At 49.6% G+C, this 22,189-nt stretch overlaps 2 long non-coding RNA genes across 7 annotated transcripts; one reads left to right on the top strand and one right to left on the bottom strand.

The window, feature by feature from the left end:
- Positions 1–1,044: 1,044 nt before the first annotated feature.
- Positions 1,045–2,813, bottom strand: LOC140846933 (uncharacterized). Its single transcript, XR_012126457.1, has 2 exons — positions 2,767–2,813; positions 1,045–2,498 (listed from the first exon to the last, which is right to left on the bottom strand). It is a non-coding gene; the product is annotated as an uncharacterized lncRNA (long non-coding RNA).
- Positions 2,695–21,829, top strand: LOC108388090 (uncharacterized). 6 transcript variants are annotated; one of them, XR_012126452.1, is made up of 6 exons: positions 3,005–3,387; positions 5,777–5,873; positions 16,528–16,706; positions 17,406–17,524; positions 17,691–17,807; positions 20,330–21,829. It is a non-coding gene; the product is annotated as an uncharacterized lncRNA (long non-coding RNA). The 6 variants fall into 6 exon arrangements; XR_012126456.1 differs by lacking the exons at positions 16,528–16,706; positions 17,406–17,524 and having other exon boundaries at positions 2,695–3,387; positions 20,330–20,469; positions 20,588–21,826; XR_012126454.1 differs by lacking the exons at positions 16,528–16,706; positions 17,406–17,524 and having other exon boundaries at positions 2,695–3,387; positions 20,330–20,469; positions 21,180–21,819.
- The last annotated feature ends 360 nt before the right edge of the window (positions 21,830–22,189 follow it).

Genomic DNA, 22,189 nt, shown 5'->3' on the forward strand with positions numbered 1-22,189 from the left:
CACCAATGAAAGTAAAGGAGTGACACACAGCAGCAATTCACCGGAGAATTCCGCTTTATTAGGGAAAGGTGCTGGGTTATATAGGAAGGGGCATGAGCTGATTGTGGTGTCACTTCTACGGGGCTGGTGGCTATTGGCTAGCTAGGTGCTGGGATTGGGAGGGGGGTGAGAGGTGATTGGGCTTCAGGTGGCACCGGCTGGAACCGAGGACCCCCGCAGAGAAGCCGGAGGTTCGCCATCTTACTGGTGGGGGCCCTTCATTAGCACCGTGCAAATCATGGTGCTGAGACAGAAATATCAGAGTGTTGACCAAACAGATGACCCTTAGTTTCATGATTGAAATAGATACAAGAAAAAGAGGGGAATGTAAGAATGGGAATAGGTTAGCATAAGAGTAACCATCTTAGGGGCCTAAAAGCCATTTTATTTAGAAAGAAAAAACTGGGCCTGGGTAAGGCCTTGAAAAACAAGTTAATCATGAGCACCGGGTGGTGGGCAGCTGTGACCCTTGGTCAGCTAACCTTGGTCAGTTAATCTTATAAAGCAAGCTTATCATGCAGAACCTCCCTAACCATTGAGGAGTAGTCTTATCCTGCCCTTGCTTAACCCCAGGATGTATGTCTTGCAAGAATAATGTATAGCTGTGGAAAATTACTATGACTTAAGTGCTTTGAAAATGCTATATAAACCCTTGGCTCTGAGTGCTCGGGGTCCTTGGTGAAAACTGCTGTGTCAGGCAGACACTTGGACCCCAGCTAGCTGGAATAATAAAAAACCTCTTGTTTGTTGCATCGATCTGCCGTGGCCTTCGTCTCCTCACTGGGGTGAAGCGTAGACCAGAATAAGGCCGTTAGGTCTTACAGTGGCTGTGCTGTGCTAATTCTCCCACTGGTGTGCAAACAGGCCCTTATACGCATCCAGGTGGGGATTCTAGTTCAAGACTCCCATTTACCCAACACCCCTCATCACATTGTTGGGGGAGCGTGGTGTATGTCCTCTGTCCTTGTCCCCGCCGCGACAAAGAATTGGAGGGCAGAGACAGTAGCGAAGCAGAGTAAAAGTTTTATTTAAAGTAAGTGAAAGAGAGAAGTGCAGCAGGCAACCTCAGCAAGGAGAGGCGCCCCGAAGAGAGCGAAAGCTTAAGATTAAAAAGGCTACGCACTTAGCAAGTGCAGGCGACCTCAGAGAGAGGAGCGCCCAGAAAGGTTGGGGTTTCCCCCTTTAAAGGATTCTTTAGGAATGTGACTAAGGGCTGGGGTGCAGACTTGTTAAGTGGTCTTTGAATACTTAGAATTAACACAAGGAAGTTCCCACACTGATTTCTCCCTGGAATACCAGCGTCTGGGTCTGGGAGCAGATCAAACAGCTTCCTTCCCAGCCCTTGAGGTGGGATGAGCTGTTCTCCGTTTGCTAAAGAGCACGTTAAGAATCCTACATTTTTAACTTCCTGGGTATTAAAATACACTCTTTAAGATGGAATCTTTCCTGCCTTTTACTGTGTTGTTTACGCCTGGGGCTGCATGCTAAATTAGTTGCCTAGGTTACAGAACTACTTAATTAGGGACTGAAGGAGAAAATAAAACGGCATATAGGTAGGTAAAGGTAAAGATTAAGTAAACTGGGCCTGGAAAAACCTGATCAGGATCACTGACCAAAAAACTAAGTGGCACTGAGAAGTTTTGGAGTGTTGAGGGTTTATTTTACACCGGCGGGCTCAGACTGGGAGTTATCTCCCAAGGTCTGAGCCCCGAACAAAGGCAAGGGGAGCGATATGTATCTTTCTGCTTTCGTATCTGCAACATTTTCTACCTGCACAGCAAATGAGCAGCAGATGGGAGCCACCTGGGCCAGACTGCTGTCCTTGCAAGGCGTTCCCTGTCAGTTACACTGCCCTGACTGCAAGCATCCTGCCTTGCTTTACTCGGAGGCCCTCCCCCTACTCTGACTACACCCACGCTCCCTGTCTCACAAGCACTGGAGATCTGCACCAGGACAAGCCTCCGCCCTCCACGCCCTCCTTGCCAGGTCTCCGCTTTGGGAAAATCTTTGAACACAGTGAGGGGTTGAGCTCTGACTCCAGGACCAATGGCGAAGTGCAAGGGCGGTTACTGGGGTGTCAGTGTGAAGAACCCCATTTCCCCCAGGTAGACTTTTCATTTCACATTCTAGTTTGCATGTCCCTCACAGACAATTCCAAGATTAATTAAATTGCTTAAATTGATTTCAATGGCAGGGAGGTTCCTGTATCCAACCACGGCTCCACGGCCACTGCCCCCCACAACCTCACCGCCCCCTCCAGCCAAGGTCCTGGTTCCCGGATTCTCAGTTGCTTCAGCCTCACTGGCAGAACTTGTGTCCATCCCGCTGGAAAAAGCTTTTCACTTGAACTGTTTTTCACTGTGAGGGAGAAGCCATCTTTCCCAGCATCAGTGGTCCTCACAACTCTGCAACATTGTATCTTGAACAGTCTGAAATATACAGAAAGGCAGGATGCAGCCCTTTACGGAAAAAGGAGGAAAAGCTAGTGAACAAGGGACCTGCCAGCAGGGGGCGTGGCTGACCACGCCCAGCTTAAGGGCTGGGCCTCACCCGCCCTCGGTCATGCGCAGACCGACCCCGCGCACGCCCCGCCCCCTGGCCGCCCGCTTCTTCCTGCCGCGCGCGCGCAGATCCCCGTAGACCCGGAAACGCCAGGCGAGAGGTGGCGGAGGTCCCTGAAAGCGCAAGTCCCGCTGCCCTCCGTCCCCCAAAAGTGTTCCAGGGTACCTCCGGCCTGTTCCCCGCTTTCCACCGTGATACCTCCGACGTCGCTGCGGGCACCCGCGCGCACCCCTCGCTGTTAACAGTCCCCGTGAGGCTGGGCCCCGCCCCTGGCCTCGCTTCCACGCGCCTTTCCCGTTGTTTTCCTGCCTGAATCCGTTACCCGGCGTCTCAGGCCTCGCGCGCCGGGTGACCCTCCGCCACGGGCTGTGCGGCTCCCGAAGCGCGGCGCCAGCCACCCAGCTCCAGGACGAGGCCCACCGCGCCCGCCGGTCCCCTGCTGTCCCCTCCCGCCGCCCCTAACCGCCTCCCCGCGGCCTCGGGCCGAGCCCTCTGCCCGCCAGGTCGCCCCTTCGAGGCACCTCCTCCCCGGACCGCGGTGCTGGAGGGAGACACCGGGGCTCAAGCCCCGGATTCCGCCGACGGTGAACCTGCTCTCCCGGGAGGCCGCGCCCGGTGCCGCTGCGCCCCTGGGCTCTCGGGCGACGGCGCTGGGGAGGAGCCGGGCCGGAGCGGCGGGGACAGAAGCGGGACAAGTGCGGGGGCCGGGAGGCTGCGGGAGAGCCCGGGAAGGAGCAGGCGGCGGAGCCGGGGAGGCTTAGAGGCCAGCGGGGCCTCCAGGCGAAGGTGAGCCCCCGGGTAGGGAGGCCCTTGGGGGGCTGCGGGGAGGCGCTCGGGGCTGGAGTCCGGGGAGGGTGCGGGCTGGGAGCCGTGGCCGCAGGGCGGCATGGTGCTGGGCCCGAGAGGACCGGTGCGGCCCGGAGGGCGGAGGAGGGAAGCAGAGCCGCCGGGTGTGCCGGAGAGGGGACGGGGGACGCCTGACCGGGCGGGAGGGCAGGGGAGTGACTGCGCAGGAGAGTGTAAGAGGGCGGGCGGAGAGCGGGCAGGAAGGCGGGAATGCGGGGAGGGTGGGGACCGTGAGGAAGGCCGGGGGGAAGGGGCAGCGGGAGGGGGACCAGTTGCAGTGGGCGGAGCAGGGGGGAGAGGAGGCACCAAAGGGAGAGACGGCCGGAGAGGGGAGGGCACCTGAGTGAGCAGCAACCCAGCGGAAAAGCACAAAATCAAAGAGAAAAAGAAATTGGGAGGTGGATATGCAAAATAAAAGATGGAAACACAACATTAGAGAGGCAGGGGTGGAGGCTGGCAGGGCAGTGGTGGTGAGGCTCTGGATCCTGATGATTGCTCAGTGATTCAGTTGTGATACATTGGTGGCTTTGAAAATACAACTAAAATTCGTTTCAGTGGTAGAGGTAACACTGAGAATTGCAAAGCTTCTAATAAGCCTGGGCAATTTATATTGTATGTCAGAGAATAGCTTACATTTGCGACTTCTTTTAGCCCGAGGGCAGTGACCTGACTTGGTCAGTGGTGGGTCACCCCCTTCCGTTTTCCTGGTGTGGGTTAGAGGTTGGGAAAGACAGTGTGGACGAAACGACTGTCACACTGTGCTGTTTTTAAGGGTACAGTAAAATGACTGCTTTGTTTTTTAGTTTCTTTATAATGGAATTTTATATATGTTCATATATATGTAGACACTTAACATTTAATTCATAATTTGGTAGTTTGAGAGAAATGTTCTTTGATTTTCTACTTATGATTCTCAAGCAAGTTTTGTTGGCCTTTAATAAACTCATGTCATTCTTTTATTAGTAGGATATATTCTAACATTTACTTTTGACATCAAAATGACTTAGACTTGAAAAACTTAAGACATCATTTTCTTTTTAAACTTGTTTGTGGTTTAAGTCAGGCCTGCAGGCTTTCTGCCCTGTATCTTCTGTCTTGGACGTGTTCCTTGGTGACCAGTTAATAAAGTTTTGACTGATTGGTAGTTGGTAGGGATGTCAGTGATGTTTTAAGAGTCAAAGACTAATTGAACGAGTTTTGTAGTACTCAGTTTTCTTCCCTTTTATGTGATTTCTTATTATAGTGAGCTGTGACCTCAGAGTAGTTGTTCCCCTCTGGTCTCTCCCATCTTTTTTCTGCAGTGTTAAAGATGTGCTAGATTGACTTGGAAGCTCTGTGCAACAGAGCCCAACTATGTTTGTTGCAGCAATATTCTCAAAACAAATCAAACCAAAACAAAACCTCACCCATCTGTAAAGCTGAAATGAAAAGGAAACATGCTCAGCACTTATTTCTACAACTTACTTGTTCAGTGTTGTGCACACCTGTAGTCGCTTTTTCACAATTCTGCATTTTAAAAACATTTCAGAATAACTTTCTGGAATGGAATTAAGTGTTGGTATCAGGGTGAGAACCTGGATGTGTAATCCTGACTCCTTCCTGGATGTTACTTCGGTCGCAGCCACAAATAGTGGTATGTGCATCCGAAGCACACAGAGGACCCCCGCACACAAACACAGGCCTACCCTGCACTCTATTCTCCCATCTTTAAAAGCAAACATTGTCGCACACACTGCAGCAGTGGGGACTCTGGCTGCCCCACACCCCTCTTCAAGTCACAGGCCCGGCCTTGATCACACCCCATGGAGGCCTGACACCCCTCCCTGCAGCCACCCCCAGCCTCAGGAGAGAGGCTCAGCACCCTGGTTCTCACCGCTGCACACAGATGACCTATGTTAAGGCTGGTCCTGTCTCACTTCCTGGAAGAACCTCTGGTCGGGTGACACTATATAAAGATTTTCACGCTTGTATTCCAGGAAATAATTGTAAAATATTTTTAAAATACAGAATTACAAAAACATAGCTATACGTGTGCAAAATATTGAAAGAGTCAGTTGTAAGCTCTGAGCAGATTTCTTTTTAATTTCGTCTTTATTGATGCGTAGGTTTTTGGTACAGAGTGTGCGAGGGCTTCCCAGGAAGGCGGGATCTGAAGAGATGGCGGGGGAACTCACTGGTTGGCCTAAGGAGGCTTCTGTCCGCGAGTCACTCCTGAGCAGTGGGCAGCAGGGGACTGTCCTTTCCACAATGGGATGTCCCCCATGTGGTTGTGGCAACGGAAGGGAATATGATGACTCTAAGCATTAAACGGCATGTTTTCTGCATTCAGGATTGGCTTCTAAGAAAGACTCATGTTCCCTGAGGCCAAAGTCTGGAAAAAGAGGAGGAGGACCGCAGAGAAGGAGCCGGGAATGGCTGTTCCTCAGGTAAAGTCCCTACCCTTTGGGTGACCTTCTGTGTCTCCTTCCTGAAGGGCCCTTCCTGGGTCTCCCTGAGCTCTGACCTTGACTGCGTGACCCCTGGTCACTGCACTCGCCCCTCAGCACCTCTCATCCCCACTTAGGTTCCATGTCAGCTGACCCAGTGACATGGGGCTTGTGCAGGGGCTCCTTGGGCATCGTCCTGGGCAGGGCTTCCCACTGTGTTCAGGGGATGGGGCGTCTGGGTGGATGGGCAGCAGGGACGCGTCCGGGGCTGCGCCTGGATACACCGTCAGCTCTCTGTAGCCCGGATGAAAGAGGCTGCAGGGGGAAGCCACATACTAATGTTCATAAATATGTGGTAAGTTGTGGGAAAGGAGACCAAAAAGGGGCAATCTTTTCTGCCTGATTTTGAATATATTTGAAGCTGGACATGTGAGTCACTGGCCCTAAATCTTAATGATTAGGAAACACCATCAGAGACAGGGTGTGGGATTCTATCATGCATTTTAACCTATGGTGTCCACCTTTCCAGCACGTATGGCTCCTGTTTCATGTGCTTGGTAATGACCTGGCTGGGACTTCCGGTACTTAAGCACTTTGCACCGTACTCCTGGGCAGGGTGCTTCCTGGGCCGCTCCCCGGGCTTGAAGGAGAGCTTCCAGTCTCACCACCACGTGTGCTGTTCTGTGTGTGCCTTTCATATAGGGCACTCGTGTTGACTATTCCTGGTTCCTTCAGTGTTTATCTTCAGAGTTTGTCAGATGTCAACGTTTTTCCCCATTAACTGAGATGATTGTGTGTTTCTTTTCCCTTCCCTTCCTATTAATGGAGCGCATTAACATTGAGTTGTTTTGTATGTTGAATATTCCTAGCCGTACAGGAGTAATTCCACCTGTGGTGGTCTGTACTGGTTTGAATGTGCTGTTGAGTTTCATTTGCTCGTATGTTAAGTTTTTGCATCGATGTTCTTCAGGAATATCAGTCTCTACTTTTCTTCCTGTGTCTTTTTCTGGGTTTGGTATCAGATTCATGTGATTCCATAAAAGTGTTTCTGAAGATTTTTAGCAGGATTCGTATTTATTCTTCTGTAAGTATTTGGTAGGCTTCTGGCAAAGCCTTCTGGTCCTGGGTGTGTGTTGGACGTTTCTGATGACTGCGTGACTCACTCTAGTAACTGTTCACATTTTCTTTATTACTCGGTGATGCGGTCTGCGAGGTTGTATGTTTCTCTGAATGTTCCCGTATTTTCTAGGATATGTAATTTCTTGGCATATAATTGTTCATAGTACTTTCTTGTAGACCATTTTCCACATTTCTGGGACACCTGTTGCAGTGTCTCTCTTTCATTTCTGATTTTACTTGAGGGCTTGTTCTCTCTCTCTCTCTGCCTAGCTAAATGTTTGTCAATTTCTAAATCTTTCAGAAAACCTGTTCTTGGTCTCTTGATTTTTAGGTTTTCCTATTCTCTGTTTCATTTCTCCCTGCTCTGATCTTACTCCTTCTGCTAAATTTTGGTGCTGTTTGTTATTTTTCTGATTTCTTGAGGTATAAAATCCTATTTCTGATTGGAGAGCACTCCTTTTCTGTAATGTAAGATTTACCAGTGCAGGCATCCTCCTCAGTGCCGCCGTCACTACGTCCCCCCAGTTTGCTGTGCTGTATTTCCATTTTTTGTCGTGATAGTTCTAAAAATCCATGTGACTTCTTGGACCTTTTCATTGTTTAAACATGAGGTGTATTCCGTATTTTGTGGAGTTGTCTGTTTTCCCTCTGCTATTTGTTTCTAGCTTCACTGTGGATAGAGAAGATACATACTATTACTTCAATCTTCTGAAATTTTTTGTTTGTTTTGTGTCACAACATGTGGCCTGTCCTGCAGAATGTCCCACGTGCGCTTGCGTAGAAGGTGCCCTGCGGCTGCGGGGGGTGTCCTTCCCGGCTGTCGGGCCCGTCGGGCTGTGGAGCTGTGTGAGTCCTTGGGCTCCTCCTTGCCGGTCTGGCTGGTTGTTCTGTCCATGTTAACACTGGGGTGTTGGCCCTCATACTGTTTCTGCGATGCTGTTTCTTCGACCCTTCCTTCCGTGTTTGCTTCATCGCTGTGAGAGTGCGGGCATGTTCGTAATGGCTGCATCTTCCTGGGAATGGTTCCTCTTGCCATTCTACTGTCCTTTGTCTCTTGTGACATTTCCTGTCTGGCCTCTTTCCTGTGCTCTGATATGGCTGCTCCTGCTGTCTGGAGCATCCTGGTGGCATGGAGTATCTTTCCCTCTTTCCTTTTGAGCCTCTTCCTGTCCTGAGAGTCGTGCATCTGTAGTTTGCCTGGACAGGGGTGAATGGCAGGAGCCCTGGGCAGTGCCCTTTTCTCCACCATCATTTCAGAAGAAAAACATCCAGTGTTGTAGAGATCATGGCGTTTGTTAAAATTTCTAGTGTAATAACAGTTTTTTCCTCAGTATCCTTTCTTCATGATTTTTCAATTATCCAATAGTTTCTAGTGTTCAATTTTTTTAATTTTTTAATTTTATTTTTTGATTTTGGTATCATTAATGTACAATTACATGCTAGGTTCCCCCCTTCACCAAGTCCCCCGCACAACCCCCATTGTCCATCAGCGTAGTAAGATGCTGTAGAATCACTGCTTGTCTTCTCTGTGTTGCACAGCCTTCCCTGTGCCTCCCCCCACATTATACATGCTAATCGTAATGCCCCCTTCCTTTCCACCACCAGCCTTGTCCCTCCCTTCCTATCCATCCTTCCCAGTCCCTTTACCTCTGGTTTTGTCCATTCTTGAGTTCCGTGATTCTGCTGCTGTTTTGTTCCTTCAGTTTTTTCTTTGTTCTTATATTCCACATATGAGTGAAATCATTTGATACTTGTCTTTTTTCGCCTGGCTTATTTCACTGAGCATAATACCCTCTAGCTCCATCCATGTTGTTGCAAATGGTAGGATTTGTTTTCTTCTTGTGGCTAAATAATACTCCATTGTGTATATGTGCCACCTCTTCTTTATCCATTCATCTACTGTTGGACACTTAGGTTGCTTCCATTTCTTGGCTATTGTAAATAGTGCTGCAATAAACATGGGGGCACATCTGTCTTTTTCAAACTGGGCTGCTGCATTCTTAGGGTAAATCCCTAGAAGTGGAATTCCTGGGTCAAACAGTGTTTCTATTTTGAGCTCTTTGAGGAACCTCCCGTACTGCTTTCCACAATGGTTGAACTAATTTACATTCCCACCAGCAGTGTACAAGGGTTCCCTTTCTCCGCAACCTGGCCAACATTTGTTGTTGTTTGTCCTTTGGTTGGTGGCGAACCTTACTGGTGTGAGGTGATATCTCATTGTGGTTTTAATTTGCATTTCTCTGATGACTAGCCATGTGGAGTATCTTTTCATGTGTCTGTTGGCCATCTGAATTTCTTCTTTAGAGAACTATCTATTCAGCTCCTCTGCTCATTTTTTAATAGGATTATTTGCTTTTTGTTTGCTGAGGTGTGTGAGCTCTTTATATGTTTTGGATGTCAGCCCTTTATTGGATCTGTCATTTATGAATATATTCTCCCATACTGTAGGATGCCTTTTTGTTCTATTGATGGTATCCTTTGCTGTACAGAAGCTTTTCAGCTTGATATAGCCCCACTTGTTCATTTTTTATTTTGTTTCCCTTGTCATGAGTGATATGTTCATGAAGAAGTCGCTCATGTTTATGTCCAAGAGATTTTTGCCTATGTTGTTTTCTAAGAGTCTTATGGTTTCATGACTTAACATTCTGGTCTTTGATCCATTTTGAATTTACTTTTCTGTATGGGGTTAGACAGTGATCCAGTTTCATTCTCTTACATGTAGCTGTCCAGTTTTGCCAGCACCATCTGTTGAAGAGACTGTCATTTCCCCATTGTATGTCCATGGCTCCTTTATCGTATATTAATTGACCATATATGTTTGGGTTAATGTTTGGAGTCTCTATTCTGTTCCACTGGTCTGTGGGTCTGTTCTTGTGCCAGAACCAAATTGTCTTGATTACTGTGCTTTGTAGTAGAGCTTGAAGTTGGGGAGCAAGATACCCCCCACTTTATTCTTCCTTCTCACAATTGCTTTGGCTATTCGAGGTCTTTGGTGTCTCAATATGAATTTTTGAAGTATTTGTTCCAGTTTGTTGAAGAATGCTTTTGGCAATTTGATAGGGATTGTATCAAATCTGTATATTGCTTTGGGCAGGAGGGCCATTTTGACAATACTAATTCTTACTATCCAAGAGCATGGAATGAGTTTCCATTTGTTAGTGTCCTGTTTAATTTCTCTTCAGAGTGTCTTATAGTTTTCAGGGTATAGGTCTTTCACTTCCTTGGTCAGGTTTATTCCTAGGTATTTTATTCTTTTTGATGCAATTGTGAATGGAATTGTTTTCCTGATTTCTCTTTCTATAAGTTCTTTTTTGGTGTATAGGAAAGCCACAGATTTCTGTGTGTTAATTTTGTATCCTGCAACTTGCTGAATTCCGATATTAGTTCTAGTAATTTTGGAGTGGAGTCTTTAGGGTTTTTTATGTACAATATCATGTCATCTGCAAATAGTGATAGTTTGACTTCTTTACCAATCTGGATTCCTTGTATTTCTTTGTTTTGTCTAATTTCTGTGGCTAGGACCTCCAATACTATGTTGAATAACTGGGGAGAGTGGGCATCCCTGTCTTGTTCCCGATCTCAGAGGAAAAGCTTTCAGCTTCTCGCTGTTCAGTATGATGTTGGCTGTGAGTTTATCATATATGGCCTTTATTATGTTGAGGTACTTGCCCTCTATACCCATTGTGTTGAGAGTTTTTATCATGAATGGATGTTGAATTTTGTCGGATACTTATGCAGCATCTATGGAGATGATCATGTGGTTTTTGTCCTTCTTTTTGTTGATGTGGTGGATGATGTTGATGGATTTTCGAATGTACCATCCTTGCATCCCTGGGATGAATCCCACTTGGTCATGGTGTATGATCCTTTTGATGTCTTTTGAATTCAGTTTGCTAATATGTTGTTGAGTGTTTTTACATCTATGATCATCAGTGATATTGGTGTGTAATTTTCTTTTTTGTTAGAGTCTTTGCCTGGTTTTGGTATTAAGGTAATGTTGGCTTCATAGAATGAGTTTAGGAGTATTCCCTCATCTTCTGTTATTTGGAAAACTTTAAGGAGAATGGGTAATATGTCTTTGTATGTCTGATAAAGTTCTGCGGTAAATCCATCTGGCCCGGGGGTTTTGTTCTTGGGTAGTGTTTTGATTACCGCTTCAATTTCGTTGCTGGTAATTGGTTTGTTTAGATTTTGTGTTTCTTCCTTGGTCAGTCTTAGAAGGTTGTATTTTTCTAGGAAGTTGTCTGTTTCTTCTAGGTTTTACAGCTTGTTAGCATATAGGTTTTCATAGTATTCTCTAATAATTCTTTGTATTTCTGTGGGGTCTGTCGTGATTTTTACTTTCTCGTTTCTGATTCTGTTGATGTGTGTTGATTATCTTTTTCTCTTAAGTCTGGCTAGAGGCTTTTCTATTTTGTTTATTTTCTCAAAGAACCAGCTTTTGGTTTCATTGGTTTTTTTCTATTGTCTTATTCTTCTCAATTTTATTTATTTCTTTTCTGATCTTTATTATGTCCCTCCTTCTGCTAACTTTAGGCCTCATCTGTTCTTCTTTTTCCAATTTCCATAATTGTGATGTTAGACTTCTCATTTGGGATTGTTCTTCCTTCTTTAACTATACCTGGATTGCTACATACTTTCCTCTTAATACTGCTTTCACTGCATCCCTCAGAAGTTGGGGCTTTGTGTTGTTGTTGTTGTCATTTGTTTCCATATATTGCTTGATCTCTAATTTTATTTGATCATTGATACACTGATTATTTAGGAGCATGTTTTTGAGCCTCCATGTGTTTGTGAGCCTTTTTGCTTTCTTTGTACAATTTATTTCTAGTTTTGTACCTTTGTGGTCTGAAAGGTTGGTTGGTAGAATTTCAGTCTTTTTTCGTTTACTGAGGCTCTTTTTGTGGCTTAGTATGGTGTCTCCTCTGGAGAATGTTCCATGTGCACTTGAGAAGAATGTGTATCCTGTTGCTTTTGGGTGTAGAGTTCTATAGATGTCTATTAGGTCCATCTGTTCTAATGTGTTGTTCAGTGCCTCTATGTCCCTATTTATTTTCTGTCTGGTGGATTTGTCCTTTGGAGTGAATAGTGTGTTGAAGTCTCCTAAAAATGAATGCATTGCATTCTATTTCCTCCTTTAGTTCTGTTAGTATTTGTTTCACATATGCTGGTGCTCCTGTGGTGGGTGCATATATATTTGTAATGGTTATATCCTCTTGTTGGGCTGACCCCTTTATCATTATGTAATGTCCTTCTTTATCTCTTGTGACTTTCTTTGTTTTGAAGTCTTATTTTGTCTGATACTTGTACTGCAACACCTGCTTTTTTGTGTGAAATATCTTTTTCCATCCCTTGACTTTTAGTCTGTGCATGTCTTTGGGTTTGAGGTGAGTCTCTTGTAAGCAGCATATAGATGGGTCTTGCTTTTTATCCATTCTATTACTCTGTGTCTTTTGATTGGTGCATTCAGTCCATTTACCTGTAGGGTGATTATTGAAAGATATGTACTTATTGCCATTGCAGGCTATACATTTGTGGTTACCAAAGGTTCAAGGTTAGCCTCTTTACTATCTTACTGTCTAACTTATCTCGCTTATTGAGTTATTATAAACACTGTCTGATGATTCTTTATTTCTCTCCCTTCTTATTCCTCCTCCTCCATCCTTTATATATTGGGTGTTTTATTCTGTGGTCTTTTGTGTTTCCTTTGACTGCTTTTGTGGGTTTTTGATTTTATTTTTTGCTTTTAGTTAGTATTTGGTCTGCTTTCTTTGCTGTGATTTTATTTTCTCCGGTGACATCTATTTAGTCTTAGGAGTGCTCCCATCTAAAGCAGTCCCTCTAAAATACCCTGTAGAGGTGGTTTGTGGGAGGCAAATTCCCTCAACTTTTGCTTGTCTGGGAATTGTTTAATCCCTCATTCATATTTAAATGATAATCGTGCTGGATACAGTATTCTTGGTTCAAGGCCCTTCTGTTTCATTGCATTAAATATATCATGCCATTCTCTTCTGGCCTGTGAGGTTTCTGTTGAGAAGTCTGATGATAGCCTGATGGGTTTTCCTTTCTAGGTGACTTTTTCCACTCTCTAGCTGCCTTTAGTACTCTGTCCCTGTCCTTGATCTTTGCCATTTTAATTATTATGTGTCTTGGTGTTGTCCTCCTTGGATCCCTTTTGTTGGGAGTTCTGTGTGCTTCCGTGGTTTGAGCAACTATTTCCTCCCCAAGTTTGGGCAGGTTTTCAGCAATTATTTCTTCAAATACACTTTCTACCCCTTTATCTCTCTCTTCTTCTTCTGGTACCCCTATAATGTGGATACTGTTCCGTTTCAATTGGTCACACAGTTCTCTTAATATCGTTTCATTTCTGGAGATCCTTTTATCTCTCTCTGCATCAGCTTCTCTGTGTTCCTGTTCTCTGGTTTCTATTCCATTAGCGGCCTCTTGCATCTTGTCCATTCTCCTTTTAAGTCCTTCCAGAGATTGTTTTATTTCTGTAGTCTCCCTCCCTATTTTGTCCGTTAGCTCTTGCATTTTTCTCTGCAGCTCCCATCAGCATGGTTATGACCTTTATTTTGAATTCTTTTTCAGGAAGATTGGTTAGGTCTCTCCCCCCAATCTCCTTCTCAGGGGTTGTCTCTGTTAGTCTGGTCTGGATCAAATTCTTCTGCCTTTTCATGGTGATAGAGGTAGTTGTGGGGAGTTGGCGCATGTGTCAGCTGGGAGAATGTCCCTTCTTGCTGGTTTGTGGCCTTCTCTCCTGGGAGAACAGCGATGCGTAGCAGCTTGTGCTGGGCAGCTGTACAGAGACGGGGCCTCTGAGTGTGGTCCGGGTGGCTGCTGTGGGCATGGCTGCTTTCAGGCTGTTGCTCCGTTATGGCAGAGCCACGCCGGAGGGGGAACAGGCGGGAGGCTGTTATTCGCCCTGAGGAGCCTCAGAGCCGTGCTGCTGCCCACGGAGTTAGGGCACTCGGAGTTCCCCGGGATTCCCAGCTGCTGGGCTGATTGTGCCGCGACGCTTCCTTCCAGCCGTGAGGAACCTGTTAGAGTTAGAACATTTTAAGGGCTGAGAATACTTACTGTTTTTCTCATTCAATGAGAACACACTTTGGGTTACAGATCTTAATCCTCCTCACAGCTGATTAGTTGTGGATAATCATCACACCTACTTTACAGAAGATGATGATGGAGTTCAAGGAGGGGCAGTTAATGTCCTGACTTTGTCCTGCACTGCTGGGTCCTGGCCTGCCTTTCCACTCTCACCATCAATCACTCTCCTCTTCTCCACTACAGTCTAATTAGTTACCTTCTCTCTAATCCGCACAGAAGCCATGCTTCATCTTACCACAGGGACTCTGTTCCTGCTCTTCCCTCTGCCTAGAATGCTCTTCCCACATGCCTTTCCAGGGCAAGCTCTACCTTGTCATTCTGCTCTCAGCTCGGATGTCACCACCTCAGGGAGGCCCTCCATGATCCCAGCTGAGTCACTTACTGTCCCATCAGCTGGTTCTCATTCTCCACCCAGAACCCAGCACTGCCTTTTGTGCTCATGTATTTGATTAGTGTCGGTCTCTCACTACGCTGTGAGCTCAACAGAAGCAGTGGCCTCATTCTTGGGGGTCTTCCTTTATCCCTGCACCTAGGTCAGTGCCTGGCATGAAGTCCAGCTTCAGGGAACATTTGTTAACAAAAACAAGATGCTTCATTGACTGCCTAGGACCCTATGTGCCTGTGTTCCCATCCTTTCCCTTCCTCCACCAGGGACAAGCTCAAGGCCACGCAGACCTGGAGGGCGTCATTCACACAGCAACAATGTACAGACTTACTGAGGGCTCTGTGGTCGTCTTTTCATCTGTATTCATTCACTCATTCATACAGTATATAGTTACTGACCACACTAAATTCACATTGCTTAGTAGTATAGATACAATGGAGAAGAGAAACATGTTTTTATGTGGCAAATTTTAAATTTTCAAACACAAATAAAAATAGGCATCTATTTTTATAGATGCATGGAGTTCTCAAAAAAACATTTCAATACCTGTTCATTACTATTTGCTCTACTACTGTTCTCCCCCCTCTCCTCTCCCTGTCTTCCTCCAACCCCCACATCCAGCCTTTGCCGTCACTGACAAATGCCCCGGATCCTGCCCTGTCTCCCCTACCCAGTGAGCTAGAGCTGCTTTGCCCTGGTTTGCAAACGCTGATTGTTAAATACTTAGGAAATTTCCAAGCTCCTTCTGGAACTATTGGTAGCTTAAGATGAGACAACATAGGAGTATTTACGCCACAGAAATAGGCCAAGACACGAGGCTGGGTTTGCTGATGCTCTTCTCTGAAAATGTGGTTTTCTCACACATGTTGTTCCATCTTCTGGCAAAGACACTTGGTGTTATCAAGGAATAACCCAAGTCTTGCATAAGTGTTTAGTCAGCCCTCCAGCCCCCTCCTGGGTGGAGGCAAGTGGAGACCCTGGTCCTACTTGTGCTGGGAGGGCAGAGGAAAGAGCCAGATGGTAGTTCCTGAAAACCCAAGGAAAAGGTGAGCAGTATAGGCAGGAAAGATGAAGAAGAAGTAGGACTCTGGCGGGCAGAGGTTAGGGGAGTAGGAAGACGGGGAGAGGCCGATGCCCACCGCACAGTGTCCTCATAGGCGGTTGGGCCACTTCCCCACCTGGGGCCAGAAGGTGGCCAGGTTCCTATGAGAGATGAGGAAACTGCCCTCTCAAACCCCGCTGAAACTTATGGCGGGCTCAGGAGGAAGGCGGGCTGGGCAGCCGGAGCTGTGGGGCTGTGGGCCAGGAGGCCTCAGTTTCTGTCTGTGGAGGGGCTGGGGGCTGGGCTCCTGGGTAGGCGAAGGGGGCTGAGCCCAGGCCTCCTTTAGCAAGCCACCCTTACCCACCCCCCACCCCCACCTTTCCTGGGCTGCCTTGGCTGAGGCTAGATAGGAAGGGCTTGGTTTCCCGGGAGAAAGCAGGGTGGAGAGTTCCCAGCAGCCCTGACCATGAGCCCTGCCCTGCTGGCCCTCCTGGGTGCCATCCTCATGTGGCCTGGTGAGTGAGGACCCCCTCCTTGGGGAGGGCATTTCCCTGCAGGGTGCGCCAAGATGGATCTGCCCTTCCCATCTCAGGAGTGCAGGCCCTGACCTGCCAATGGGGGACATTCGAGGCTCTGGAATATATGTCCCAAATGCCCCTCCAGTGGACGGCTGGCCAGAGAGTCTGTGAGGGAGATGAAGGTTGTCAGGACACGCTGGTGCTCACTGAGAATGGGGAGAGGGCCCTTCGGGCCCCATGCTAGAGTCCCCTCTGCCGGGCAGAGACCTCCCTGTCCCTGCCCGGTCCCACCTGCCTTCTGCGCAGGACTCAAGATACCTCCGTCCTCATTCCCAGAGCTGTCCGCCTCCCCAGCGGAGGCCCCCCTGTGGGTGCCCAGCTGCCTCCTCTCCAGCCTCTCAGCCCAGGCCAGGATGCAGAGCCTCCCTCCAGGCCACACGAGGGCTAGTCCCAGTGGCATGTTCCCCTCTCCCCATCCAGGACCTCTGGTGTACATAGTGCTCACCAAGGGCTGCACCCAGGCCACAGATCATGAGGCCCACGTCACCAAGCACAACCCGGGCCCCGGCGTGTCTGCCCCTACACCCGCATGTGCCGCCAGGATGCCTGCAGTGACCTCCCCACCACCCTCCCTCTCTGGGATCTGCCCTCCCCTACAGGTGCCCAGGGAGGAGGGGGAGGGGAGGGGGCCGTCAGGGGGGCAGCACCTGGGCTGAGGGTTGAGGTCCTTGCGCCCCTGCCTCCATCCCGCCCACGCTCCCCGGATTCCCTCCCTGAGTGCAGCTCCTGTCAGTCCTGAGCCCCCACCAGCGCTGACACCCTGATGTCCCACCAACTGCTCAGACTCTGCCCACGGCCCTGGCCTCTGCGCCCATTCTCTTGCCTTTGGGTTTGGTTCACGCATGTGCTATTTAGGGTTTGGGTGACCTCTTCCTCGGCAAATTGTTCTGTAACTTCCCGTTGTCCTGTCTGGGATCACAAATTGGATTTGGGGTGATGTGTAGATCCTCTGTGCTCTGTGGACTAGTTCGTGACCTTGGGTTACCAGTTTCATGGACTGTTCAGCAGCACTTGGGGTGAAGCCTTGCTTCCTCCCACAGTGTGCCTCCCCGTGTGTCCCCGCATTTGAGTCCGAGGTGCCCCTCCCCAGGCCTCCTGTCCCCTCCCTCTCTGCCCCTCCCCAGCCAGCCGTCCTTAATGCCCAGCTTGAGGCCGGCAGGACAGGAGACCGAGGTGGGTACTCGGGAGTGGAAGAGGGAAGCTGATTCTTGGGCCAGCAAAAGGCAGGTGTGGAAAGGGCCCCCGACCCCAGTCCAGAGCCCTCATCCCTCAGCCCTCCCGTCCGGTCTCACCCCCAGTCCCAGCGTCCGTGAGGTGTCCAGTCTGCTTGTCCCCACAAGCTGTAGGTCTGCCAGAGAGGAGACCTGCCCAGCCGGGACCACACACTGCTGGAACGGGGAACTGGTGTTTATCGGAGGTTAGCCAGGATTCAGGTCCCTGCGGGGCACTAACTGGGGCAGGGGAAGGGTTCTGAGGACCAAGATCGGCCTTGGGGAAGGGGGCCGCTGAACCTAGGGCCGCGGGAGGGCGGGCCTGGCTCCAGGGGCAGTGGCTCCCTCTTTCCCTCTCTCCTCCTTCCACAGGGGGCATCAGAACCAGTGTCAGCATCCAGGGATGTGTACCTCAAGAAGGCTGCAACTTGTTTAAAGGGACTCAGCATATCGGGCCCTTGGTAATGACTGAGAACTGCCTTCCTAGAGGTGAGGACCTGACAAGAAGCTGGGCCATGACCCCAGTGCAGCCGGGCTCAGGGGCCCCTGGAGAAGGCCTGCCTGCCCTCAAACCCATCCCGAGGCCAGCACCCACATGTCACTTAGACGTGTAGGCAAAGGGCAGGATGTTCCCGGTGGGCACTTCTGCAGGGGTGCCAGTGGAGGTGTCCAGCTGAGGGGCAGGGTGAGGCGTGTGGCCCACTGGGCAGGTAAATAGGACAGAGCCCAGGGTCCTGGTGGGAGGGTAGCGGGGGCAGGGAGGACGGCAGAGGGGCACAGGGGGCTGGATGCTCCACCCTTTGGGCCCAAGCGAGTCCAGGAGCTGTTCTTCCTGGGTTCAGACTGGGAATCCCTCAGTGCTGCTAGTCCTGCCTCTCCTCACCCCTGACGTGGGTAACTCCAGGCCTCCACTTCCCCTCACCTGCCCCCAACCCAGCTTCATCCACACCCAGGGGACTGGCTGCCCCAGCAGGCCTGCTGCTGGGATTACAACACCAGAGAGAGAATCAAGGGCCTCACTGTGACAGGGACAGCAGCAGCCAAATGGGGACACCGGGAGGGCCCCCAGTACCTTGTACACCATGCCATACCCACACAACAAACACCTACCACATACACCACACACACAACTGCTCACAGGCCATACACACACTCTACTCAGCAGACAAGTATACCAGGCACATAACACATACCCCATACCACCCCAAAGCCCGACAAATGGAGAGAGGCAGCCATTCCGGGGGATGGGAGAACAGCTCCTGCGAAGGAAATGGGGTGGGGGAAGGCCCGCTGCAAGAGCTCAGATCGCCCAAAACAGGCCAAGGCGGGAGCCCATTGAGGAAGCACCGAGGCCTGGATCGTGGGCAGCCTTGACTGTCCTCCTGTAGCCGTGGGCAGTGGTTCCAGGAGAGCGGTGGGGTGAAAGTTTGGGGAGAGCACAGCCTCCCAAAAAAGCCTGTGTCTGGATTGGAAAGATGCGGTTCCTGGCTGGGCTCTGTTACTGAACGGGCTTTGGGGATCAATACGCCTCTGAGCCTCTTTCTTTGAGTTCAGGGAGGATGGGATGATCCAGACAGCTGGGGGCAGGGGAGTATATGCAGAGGCCCTGGGGTGAGCCAGCGCCTGCTGTGTGTTCAAGGAAGAGTCCAGAGGCCAGGGTGGCTCCAGCAGTGTCACCAGGAGAGCAGAGCAGGGTGTGGATGGAGAGGTAGTGGTGCCCAAGCAAGGAGGGCCTATGGGCCATTTAAGGACTTAGAATTTTTATTCTGAGCAGGATGGGAAGCTACTGGAGGTTTCTGAACGGAGAGACATGAATCGCCTTACCTTTTCTGAGGATCCTTCTGGCTGCTTGGTGGGAGAGGGGGAGGTGGGACAGGGTGGGAGACCTTAGAACCAAGGGGTTTGGGACCCTGGAGAAAGCCGCGGAGGTAGTTGATAAGTGGTTCTGGAAGTATGTTGCAGTTTAAGCCAAGGATCTGCTGATGGGTGTAGCGTGGGGTGTGAGAGAAAGGGACTGTCAAGAGCTCCAGCAGTTTCCATGAGCAAGTGCAAGAAGGAGGTGTTGTGGCCCAAATGGGGAAGATGGGGGCTGGGGAGCACGCCCCAGGCTCGGGCCAGTTTGTGGTCTGTGAAGTGGGGAAATGAGTGGCCACCTTCATGGGGCTGTTGAGAAGGTCACACACGTCTGCAGCTGGTACATCTCGGTGAGGAGCTTCTGCACCGAGGCACGCCTGCCTGGGGCTCATGGGGTGGCCTTCACAAGGTCCCGGCTCGTGGGTTTGCGCCTGCACTCCTGAGGCCCACAGGGGCCGAGGAAGCCGAGGGTGGTCATCCACCTGTCTGCCCATCACTCACCCCAGGAACCAGAATGCCAGTTCTGAGCCCAGCTCTGCCAGAGACTAGTGGTGGGGCAGTGGGCAAGCACCGTAACCATCCTCTGCCTCTGTTTCCCATCTTGAAAATGGGCACGGCGATGGGAGTGGCTGTGAGGAATGACGGAGTCCAGGTGAAGTGAGCCCCTTGGGAGGCTTATATGGGCTAAGCCAGGGAACGGGGCAGCTGGGCACCGAGTAAATGGCCAGTGCACAGGTGGCAATGGAGTACTTTTGTTAGGAATATAGTGTTTCCCATTGAAAGATACATGGCATCAGGCTTCCTTCCTCTTTGTCCTCATTGGTGAGGACCTTGATGCCCGGGAAGGGGAGCCGAGTTAGTCAGATTCAGGCTCAGAAAGAGCCCCAGTTTCTCTCATCCCAAAGGCAGAAGCAGCCCTCCTCCAGCAGCGTCAGGTCAGGTGAAGTTCTCTGCGGGTGTTTGAACCAAAACAGCCTAAAGGATGGGAGTGGAAGTCTGCCTTCCGATGTTTTATCAATGTGAGATTAGGGGACTCTGGGGCCAGGTCACCAGGACTACAACCCAAGGATGTGATCACCTTTCCAAGCATGACACCAGGAAGGACAGACATGGCTGGGTCCTTGGCTAGAACAGGCCCTGGTATTCCTCCTCCTCAGGTTTACTGACCTGTCCCCAGGGAAACATGCAGTGGACTCATCATAACCTGTCTCATGAACCTGTCAAATGGCTCCACAGAGGCAACAGACCTGTGATACTGCGGAGGTGTGTCAGGAGACGCTCCTGCTCATAGATGTAGGTGAGTTCGCTGTACAAGGCTGGGGTCTCCCCACCCTGGATTCTGTCCCATGCATTTCCTGCCCGATTCCCCTTAGGCCTTGAGTTCTAAGCCCAACTCTTGCTCTTCTGTGCCTCAGTTTCCCAGTCTGAAAACAGGGCAAGGTGATGATGGCAAGAATACCTCCTGCCTGGCTGAGTGATGGTGAGGATATAGGGGCTGGTCCAGGGGAAGGGCTGAGCACAGAGCCACCCACCAGAGTAACCTCGGGGAAGTAAACCTTCACTCAAGGTTTACTGAGCACCTGATGTATGGAGGGCATGTTGTAGGCACTTCAGGTCCCAGTGTGCGTGCCTCGTTGCAGCTTTAAGCACAGAGGATAGTAGAAAACAACAAGGAACAAAGACGTAAGATATGGATGGGCAGGTGAGAGCTGTGGAGAGAGAGATGCAGCAGGGAGGGAAAAGAGAGTGAGATGAAGGTTGTGATTTGAAAATGGGTGCTCGGGGGTGGGGGTGGGCTCACTCCGAAGGTGACATTTGAGTGACACCGTGAGAGGTTGCAGAGCTCGCAGAGGGCTCAGGCACCGGCCCCAGCCTGGACCCCACACTCAGCAGGACCTGGGCTCTTGTAATCAGGGATGCTGAGCCCACCCTCTGCCTGCCTGCTGGTGATGAAGAACCCAGGGCTCAGCCTCCCTCCCAGCCCAGCTTTCGCCGTCTCACTCTCAGGACACACGTCACTCATCCTGGGGAGCAAAGGCTGCAGCTTGGACCGGACGGAGCGTGCGCCCACTCTCCATACACTCGGGGCCGCCCGGCGTGTTCATTGCCTCCTACGCCCAGTTCTGCTCCTCTGATGGTTGTTGCAACAGTGCCAACAGCACCAGCGTCCTGCTGAATTCCCTCCCCCATCCAGATATCGGATCCCAAGGACAGAGCGATGGGCCCCTGAGTCACAGAGACTCCAAGGCTCAGGGTAGGTGGCTGCAGAGCTGTGCACCCCCAGCTTTCTCTCTGCTCCCCAGCTGTGCCTGCCCCAGGAGACCTGCAGTGTCCTGCCTGTGTGGAGGTCTCTGGGACCTGTGCAGAAAATGCTAAAAATATCACCTGTCCTAAGGGCACCACTCAATGTTACAGTGGCTGCATTCGTCTCAGCGGAGGTGAGTACCGAAGGGCAGGTTCCAACGATAAAGGTGCTGGGATCCTGAGGTGCGAGGATGCTTGAGGCCCTGACTCGTGGGTTTGTGGGTGTAGGGGGCTGGGAACCCAAATGTCCTTTATTTTTCTTGTGAAACTTTCATAAGAGTGTATATCAATGATGCCTTAATAAAAATAAATAAAAGAAAGAATAGACTAAGCATGATTTAACTTTTGGACAAAATTTGTCACTGTTTAATAAAGCTGAGGATACACGTACCTTAATGACCCAGCAGTTCCATCCCTAGCTATATAGTGTACAAAAATGCACACTTATGTACAAAGAATTTGTGTCAGAATATCATAGAAGCTGTCTTTGTAAAAACCTTTGTGAAAACAACCCCTCCACCGCAGCGTGGAAAGAAAATTAGAAAATACCTTTATACTAATGAAACCAAAAATACAACATACCCAGACTTATGGGACTGGGCAAAAGCACTATTAAGAGGGAAATGTGTGTCAATAATAAATGCCTACATTTAAAAAGAAAATGATCTGAAATAAAGACCCTAACATGAACACCTCAAGGACCTATAAAAAGG

The sequence above is a fragment of the Manis javanica genome, chromosome 17, assembly GCF_040802235.1.
Source record: "Manis javanica isolate MJ-LG chromosome 17, MJ_LKY, whole genome shotgun sequence".
NCBI lineage: Eukaryota > Metazoa > Chordata > Mammalia > Pholidota > Manidae > Manis > Manis javanica.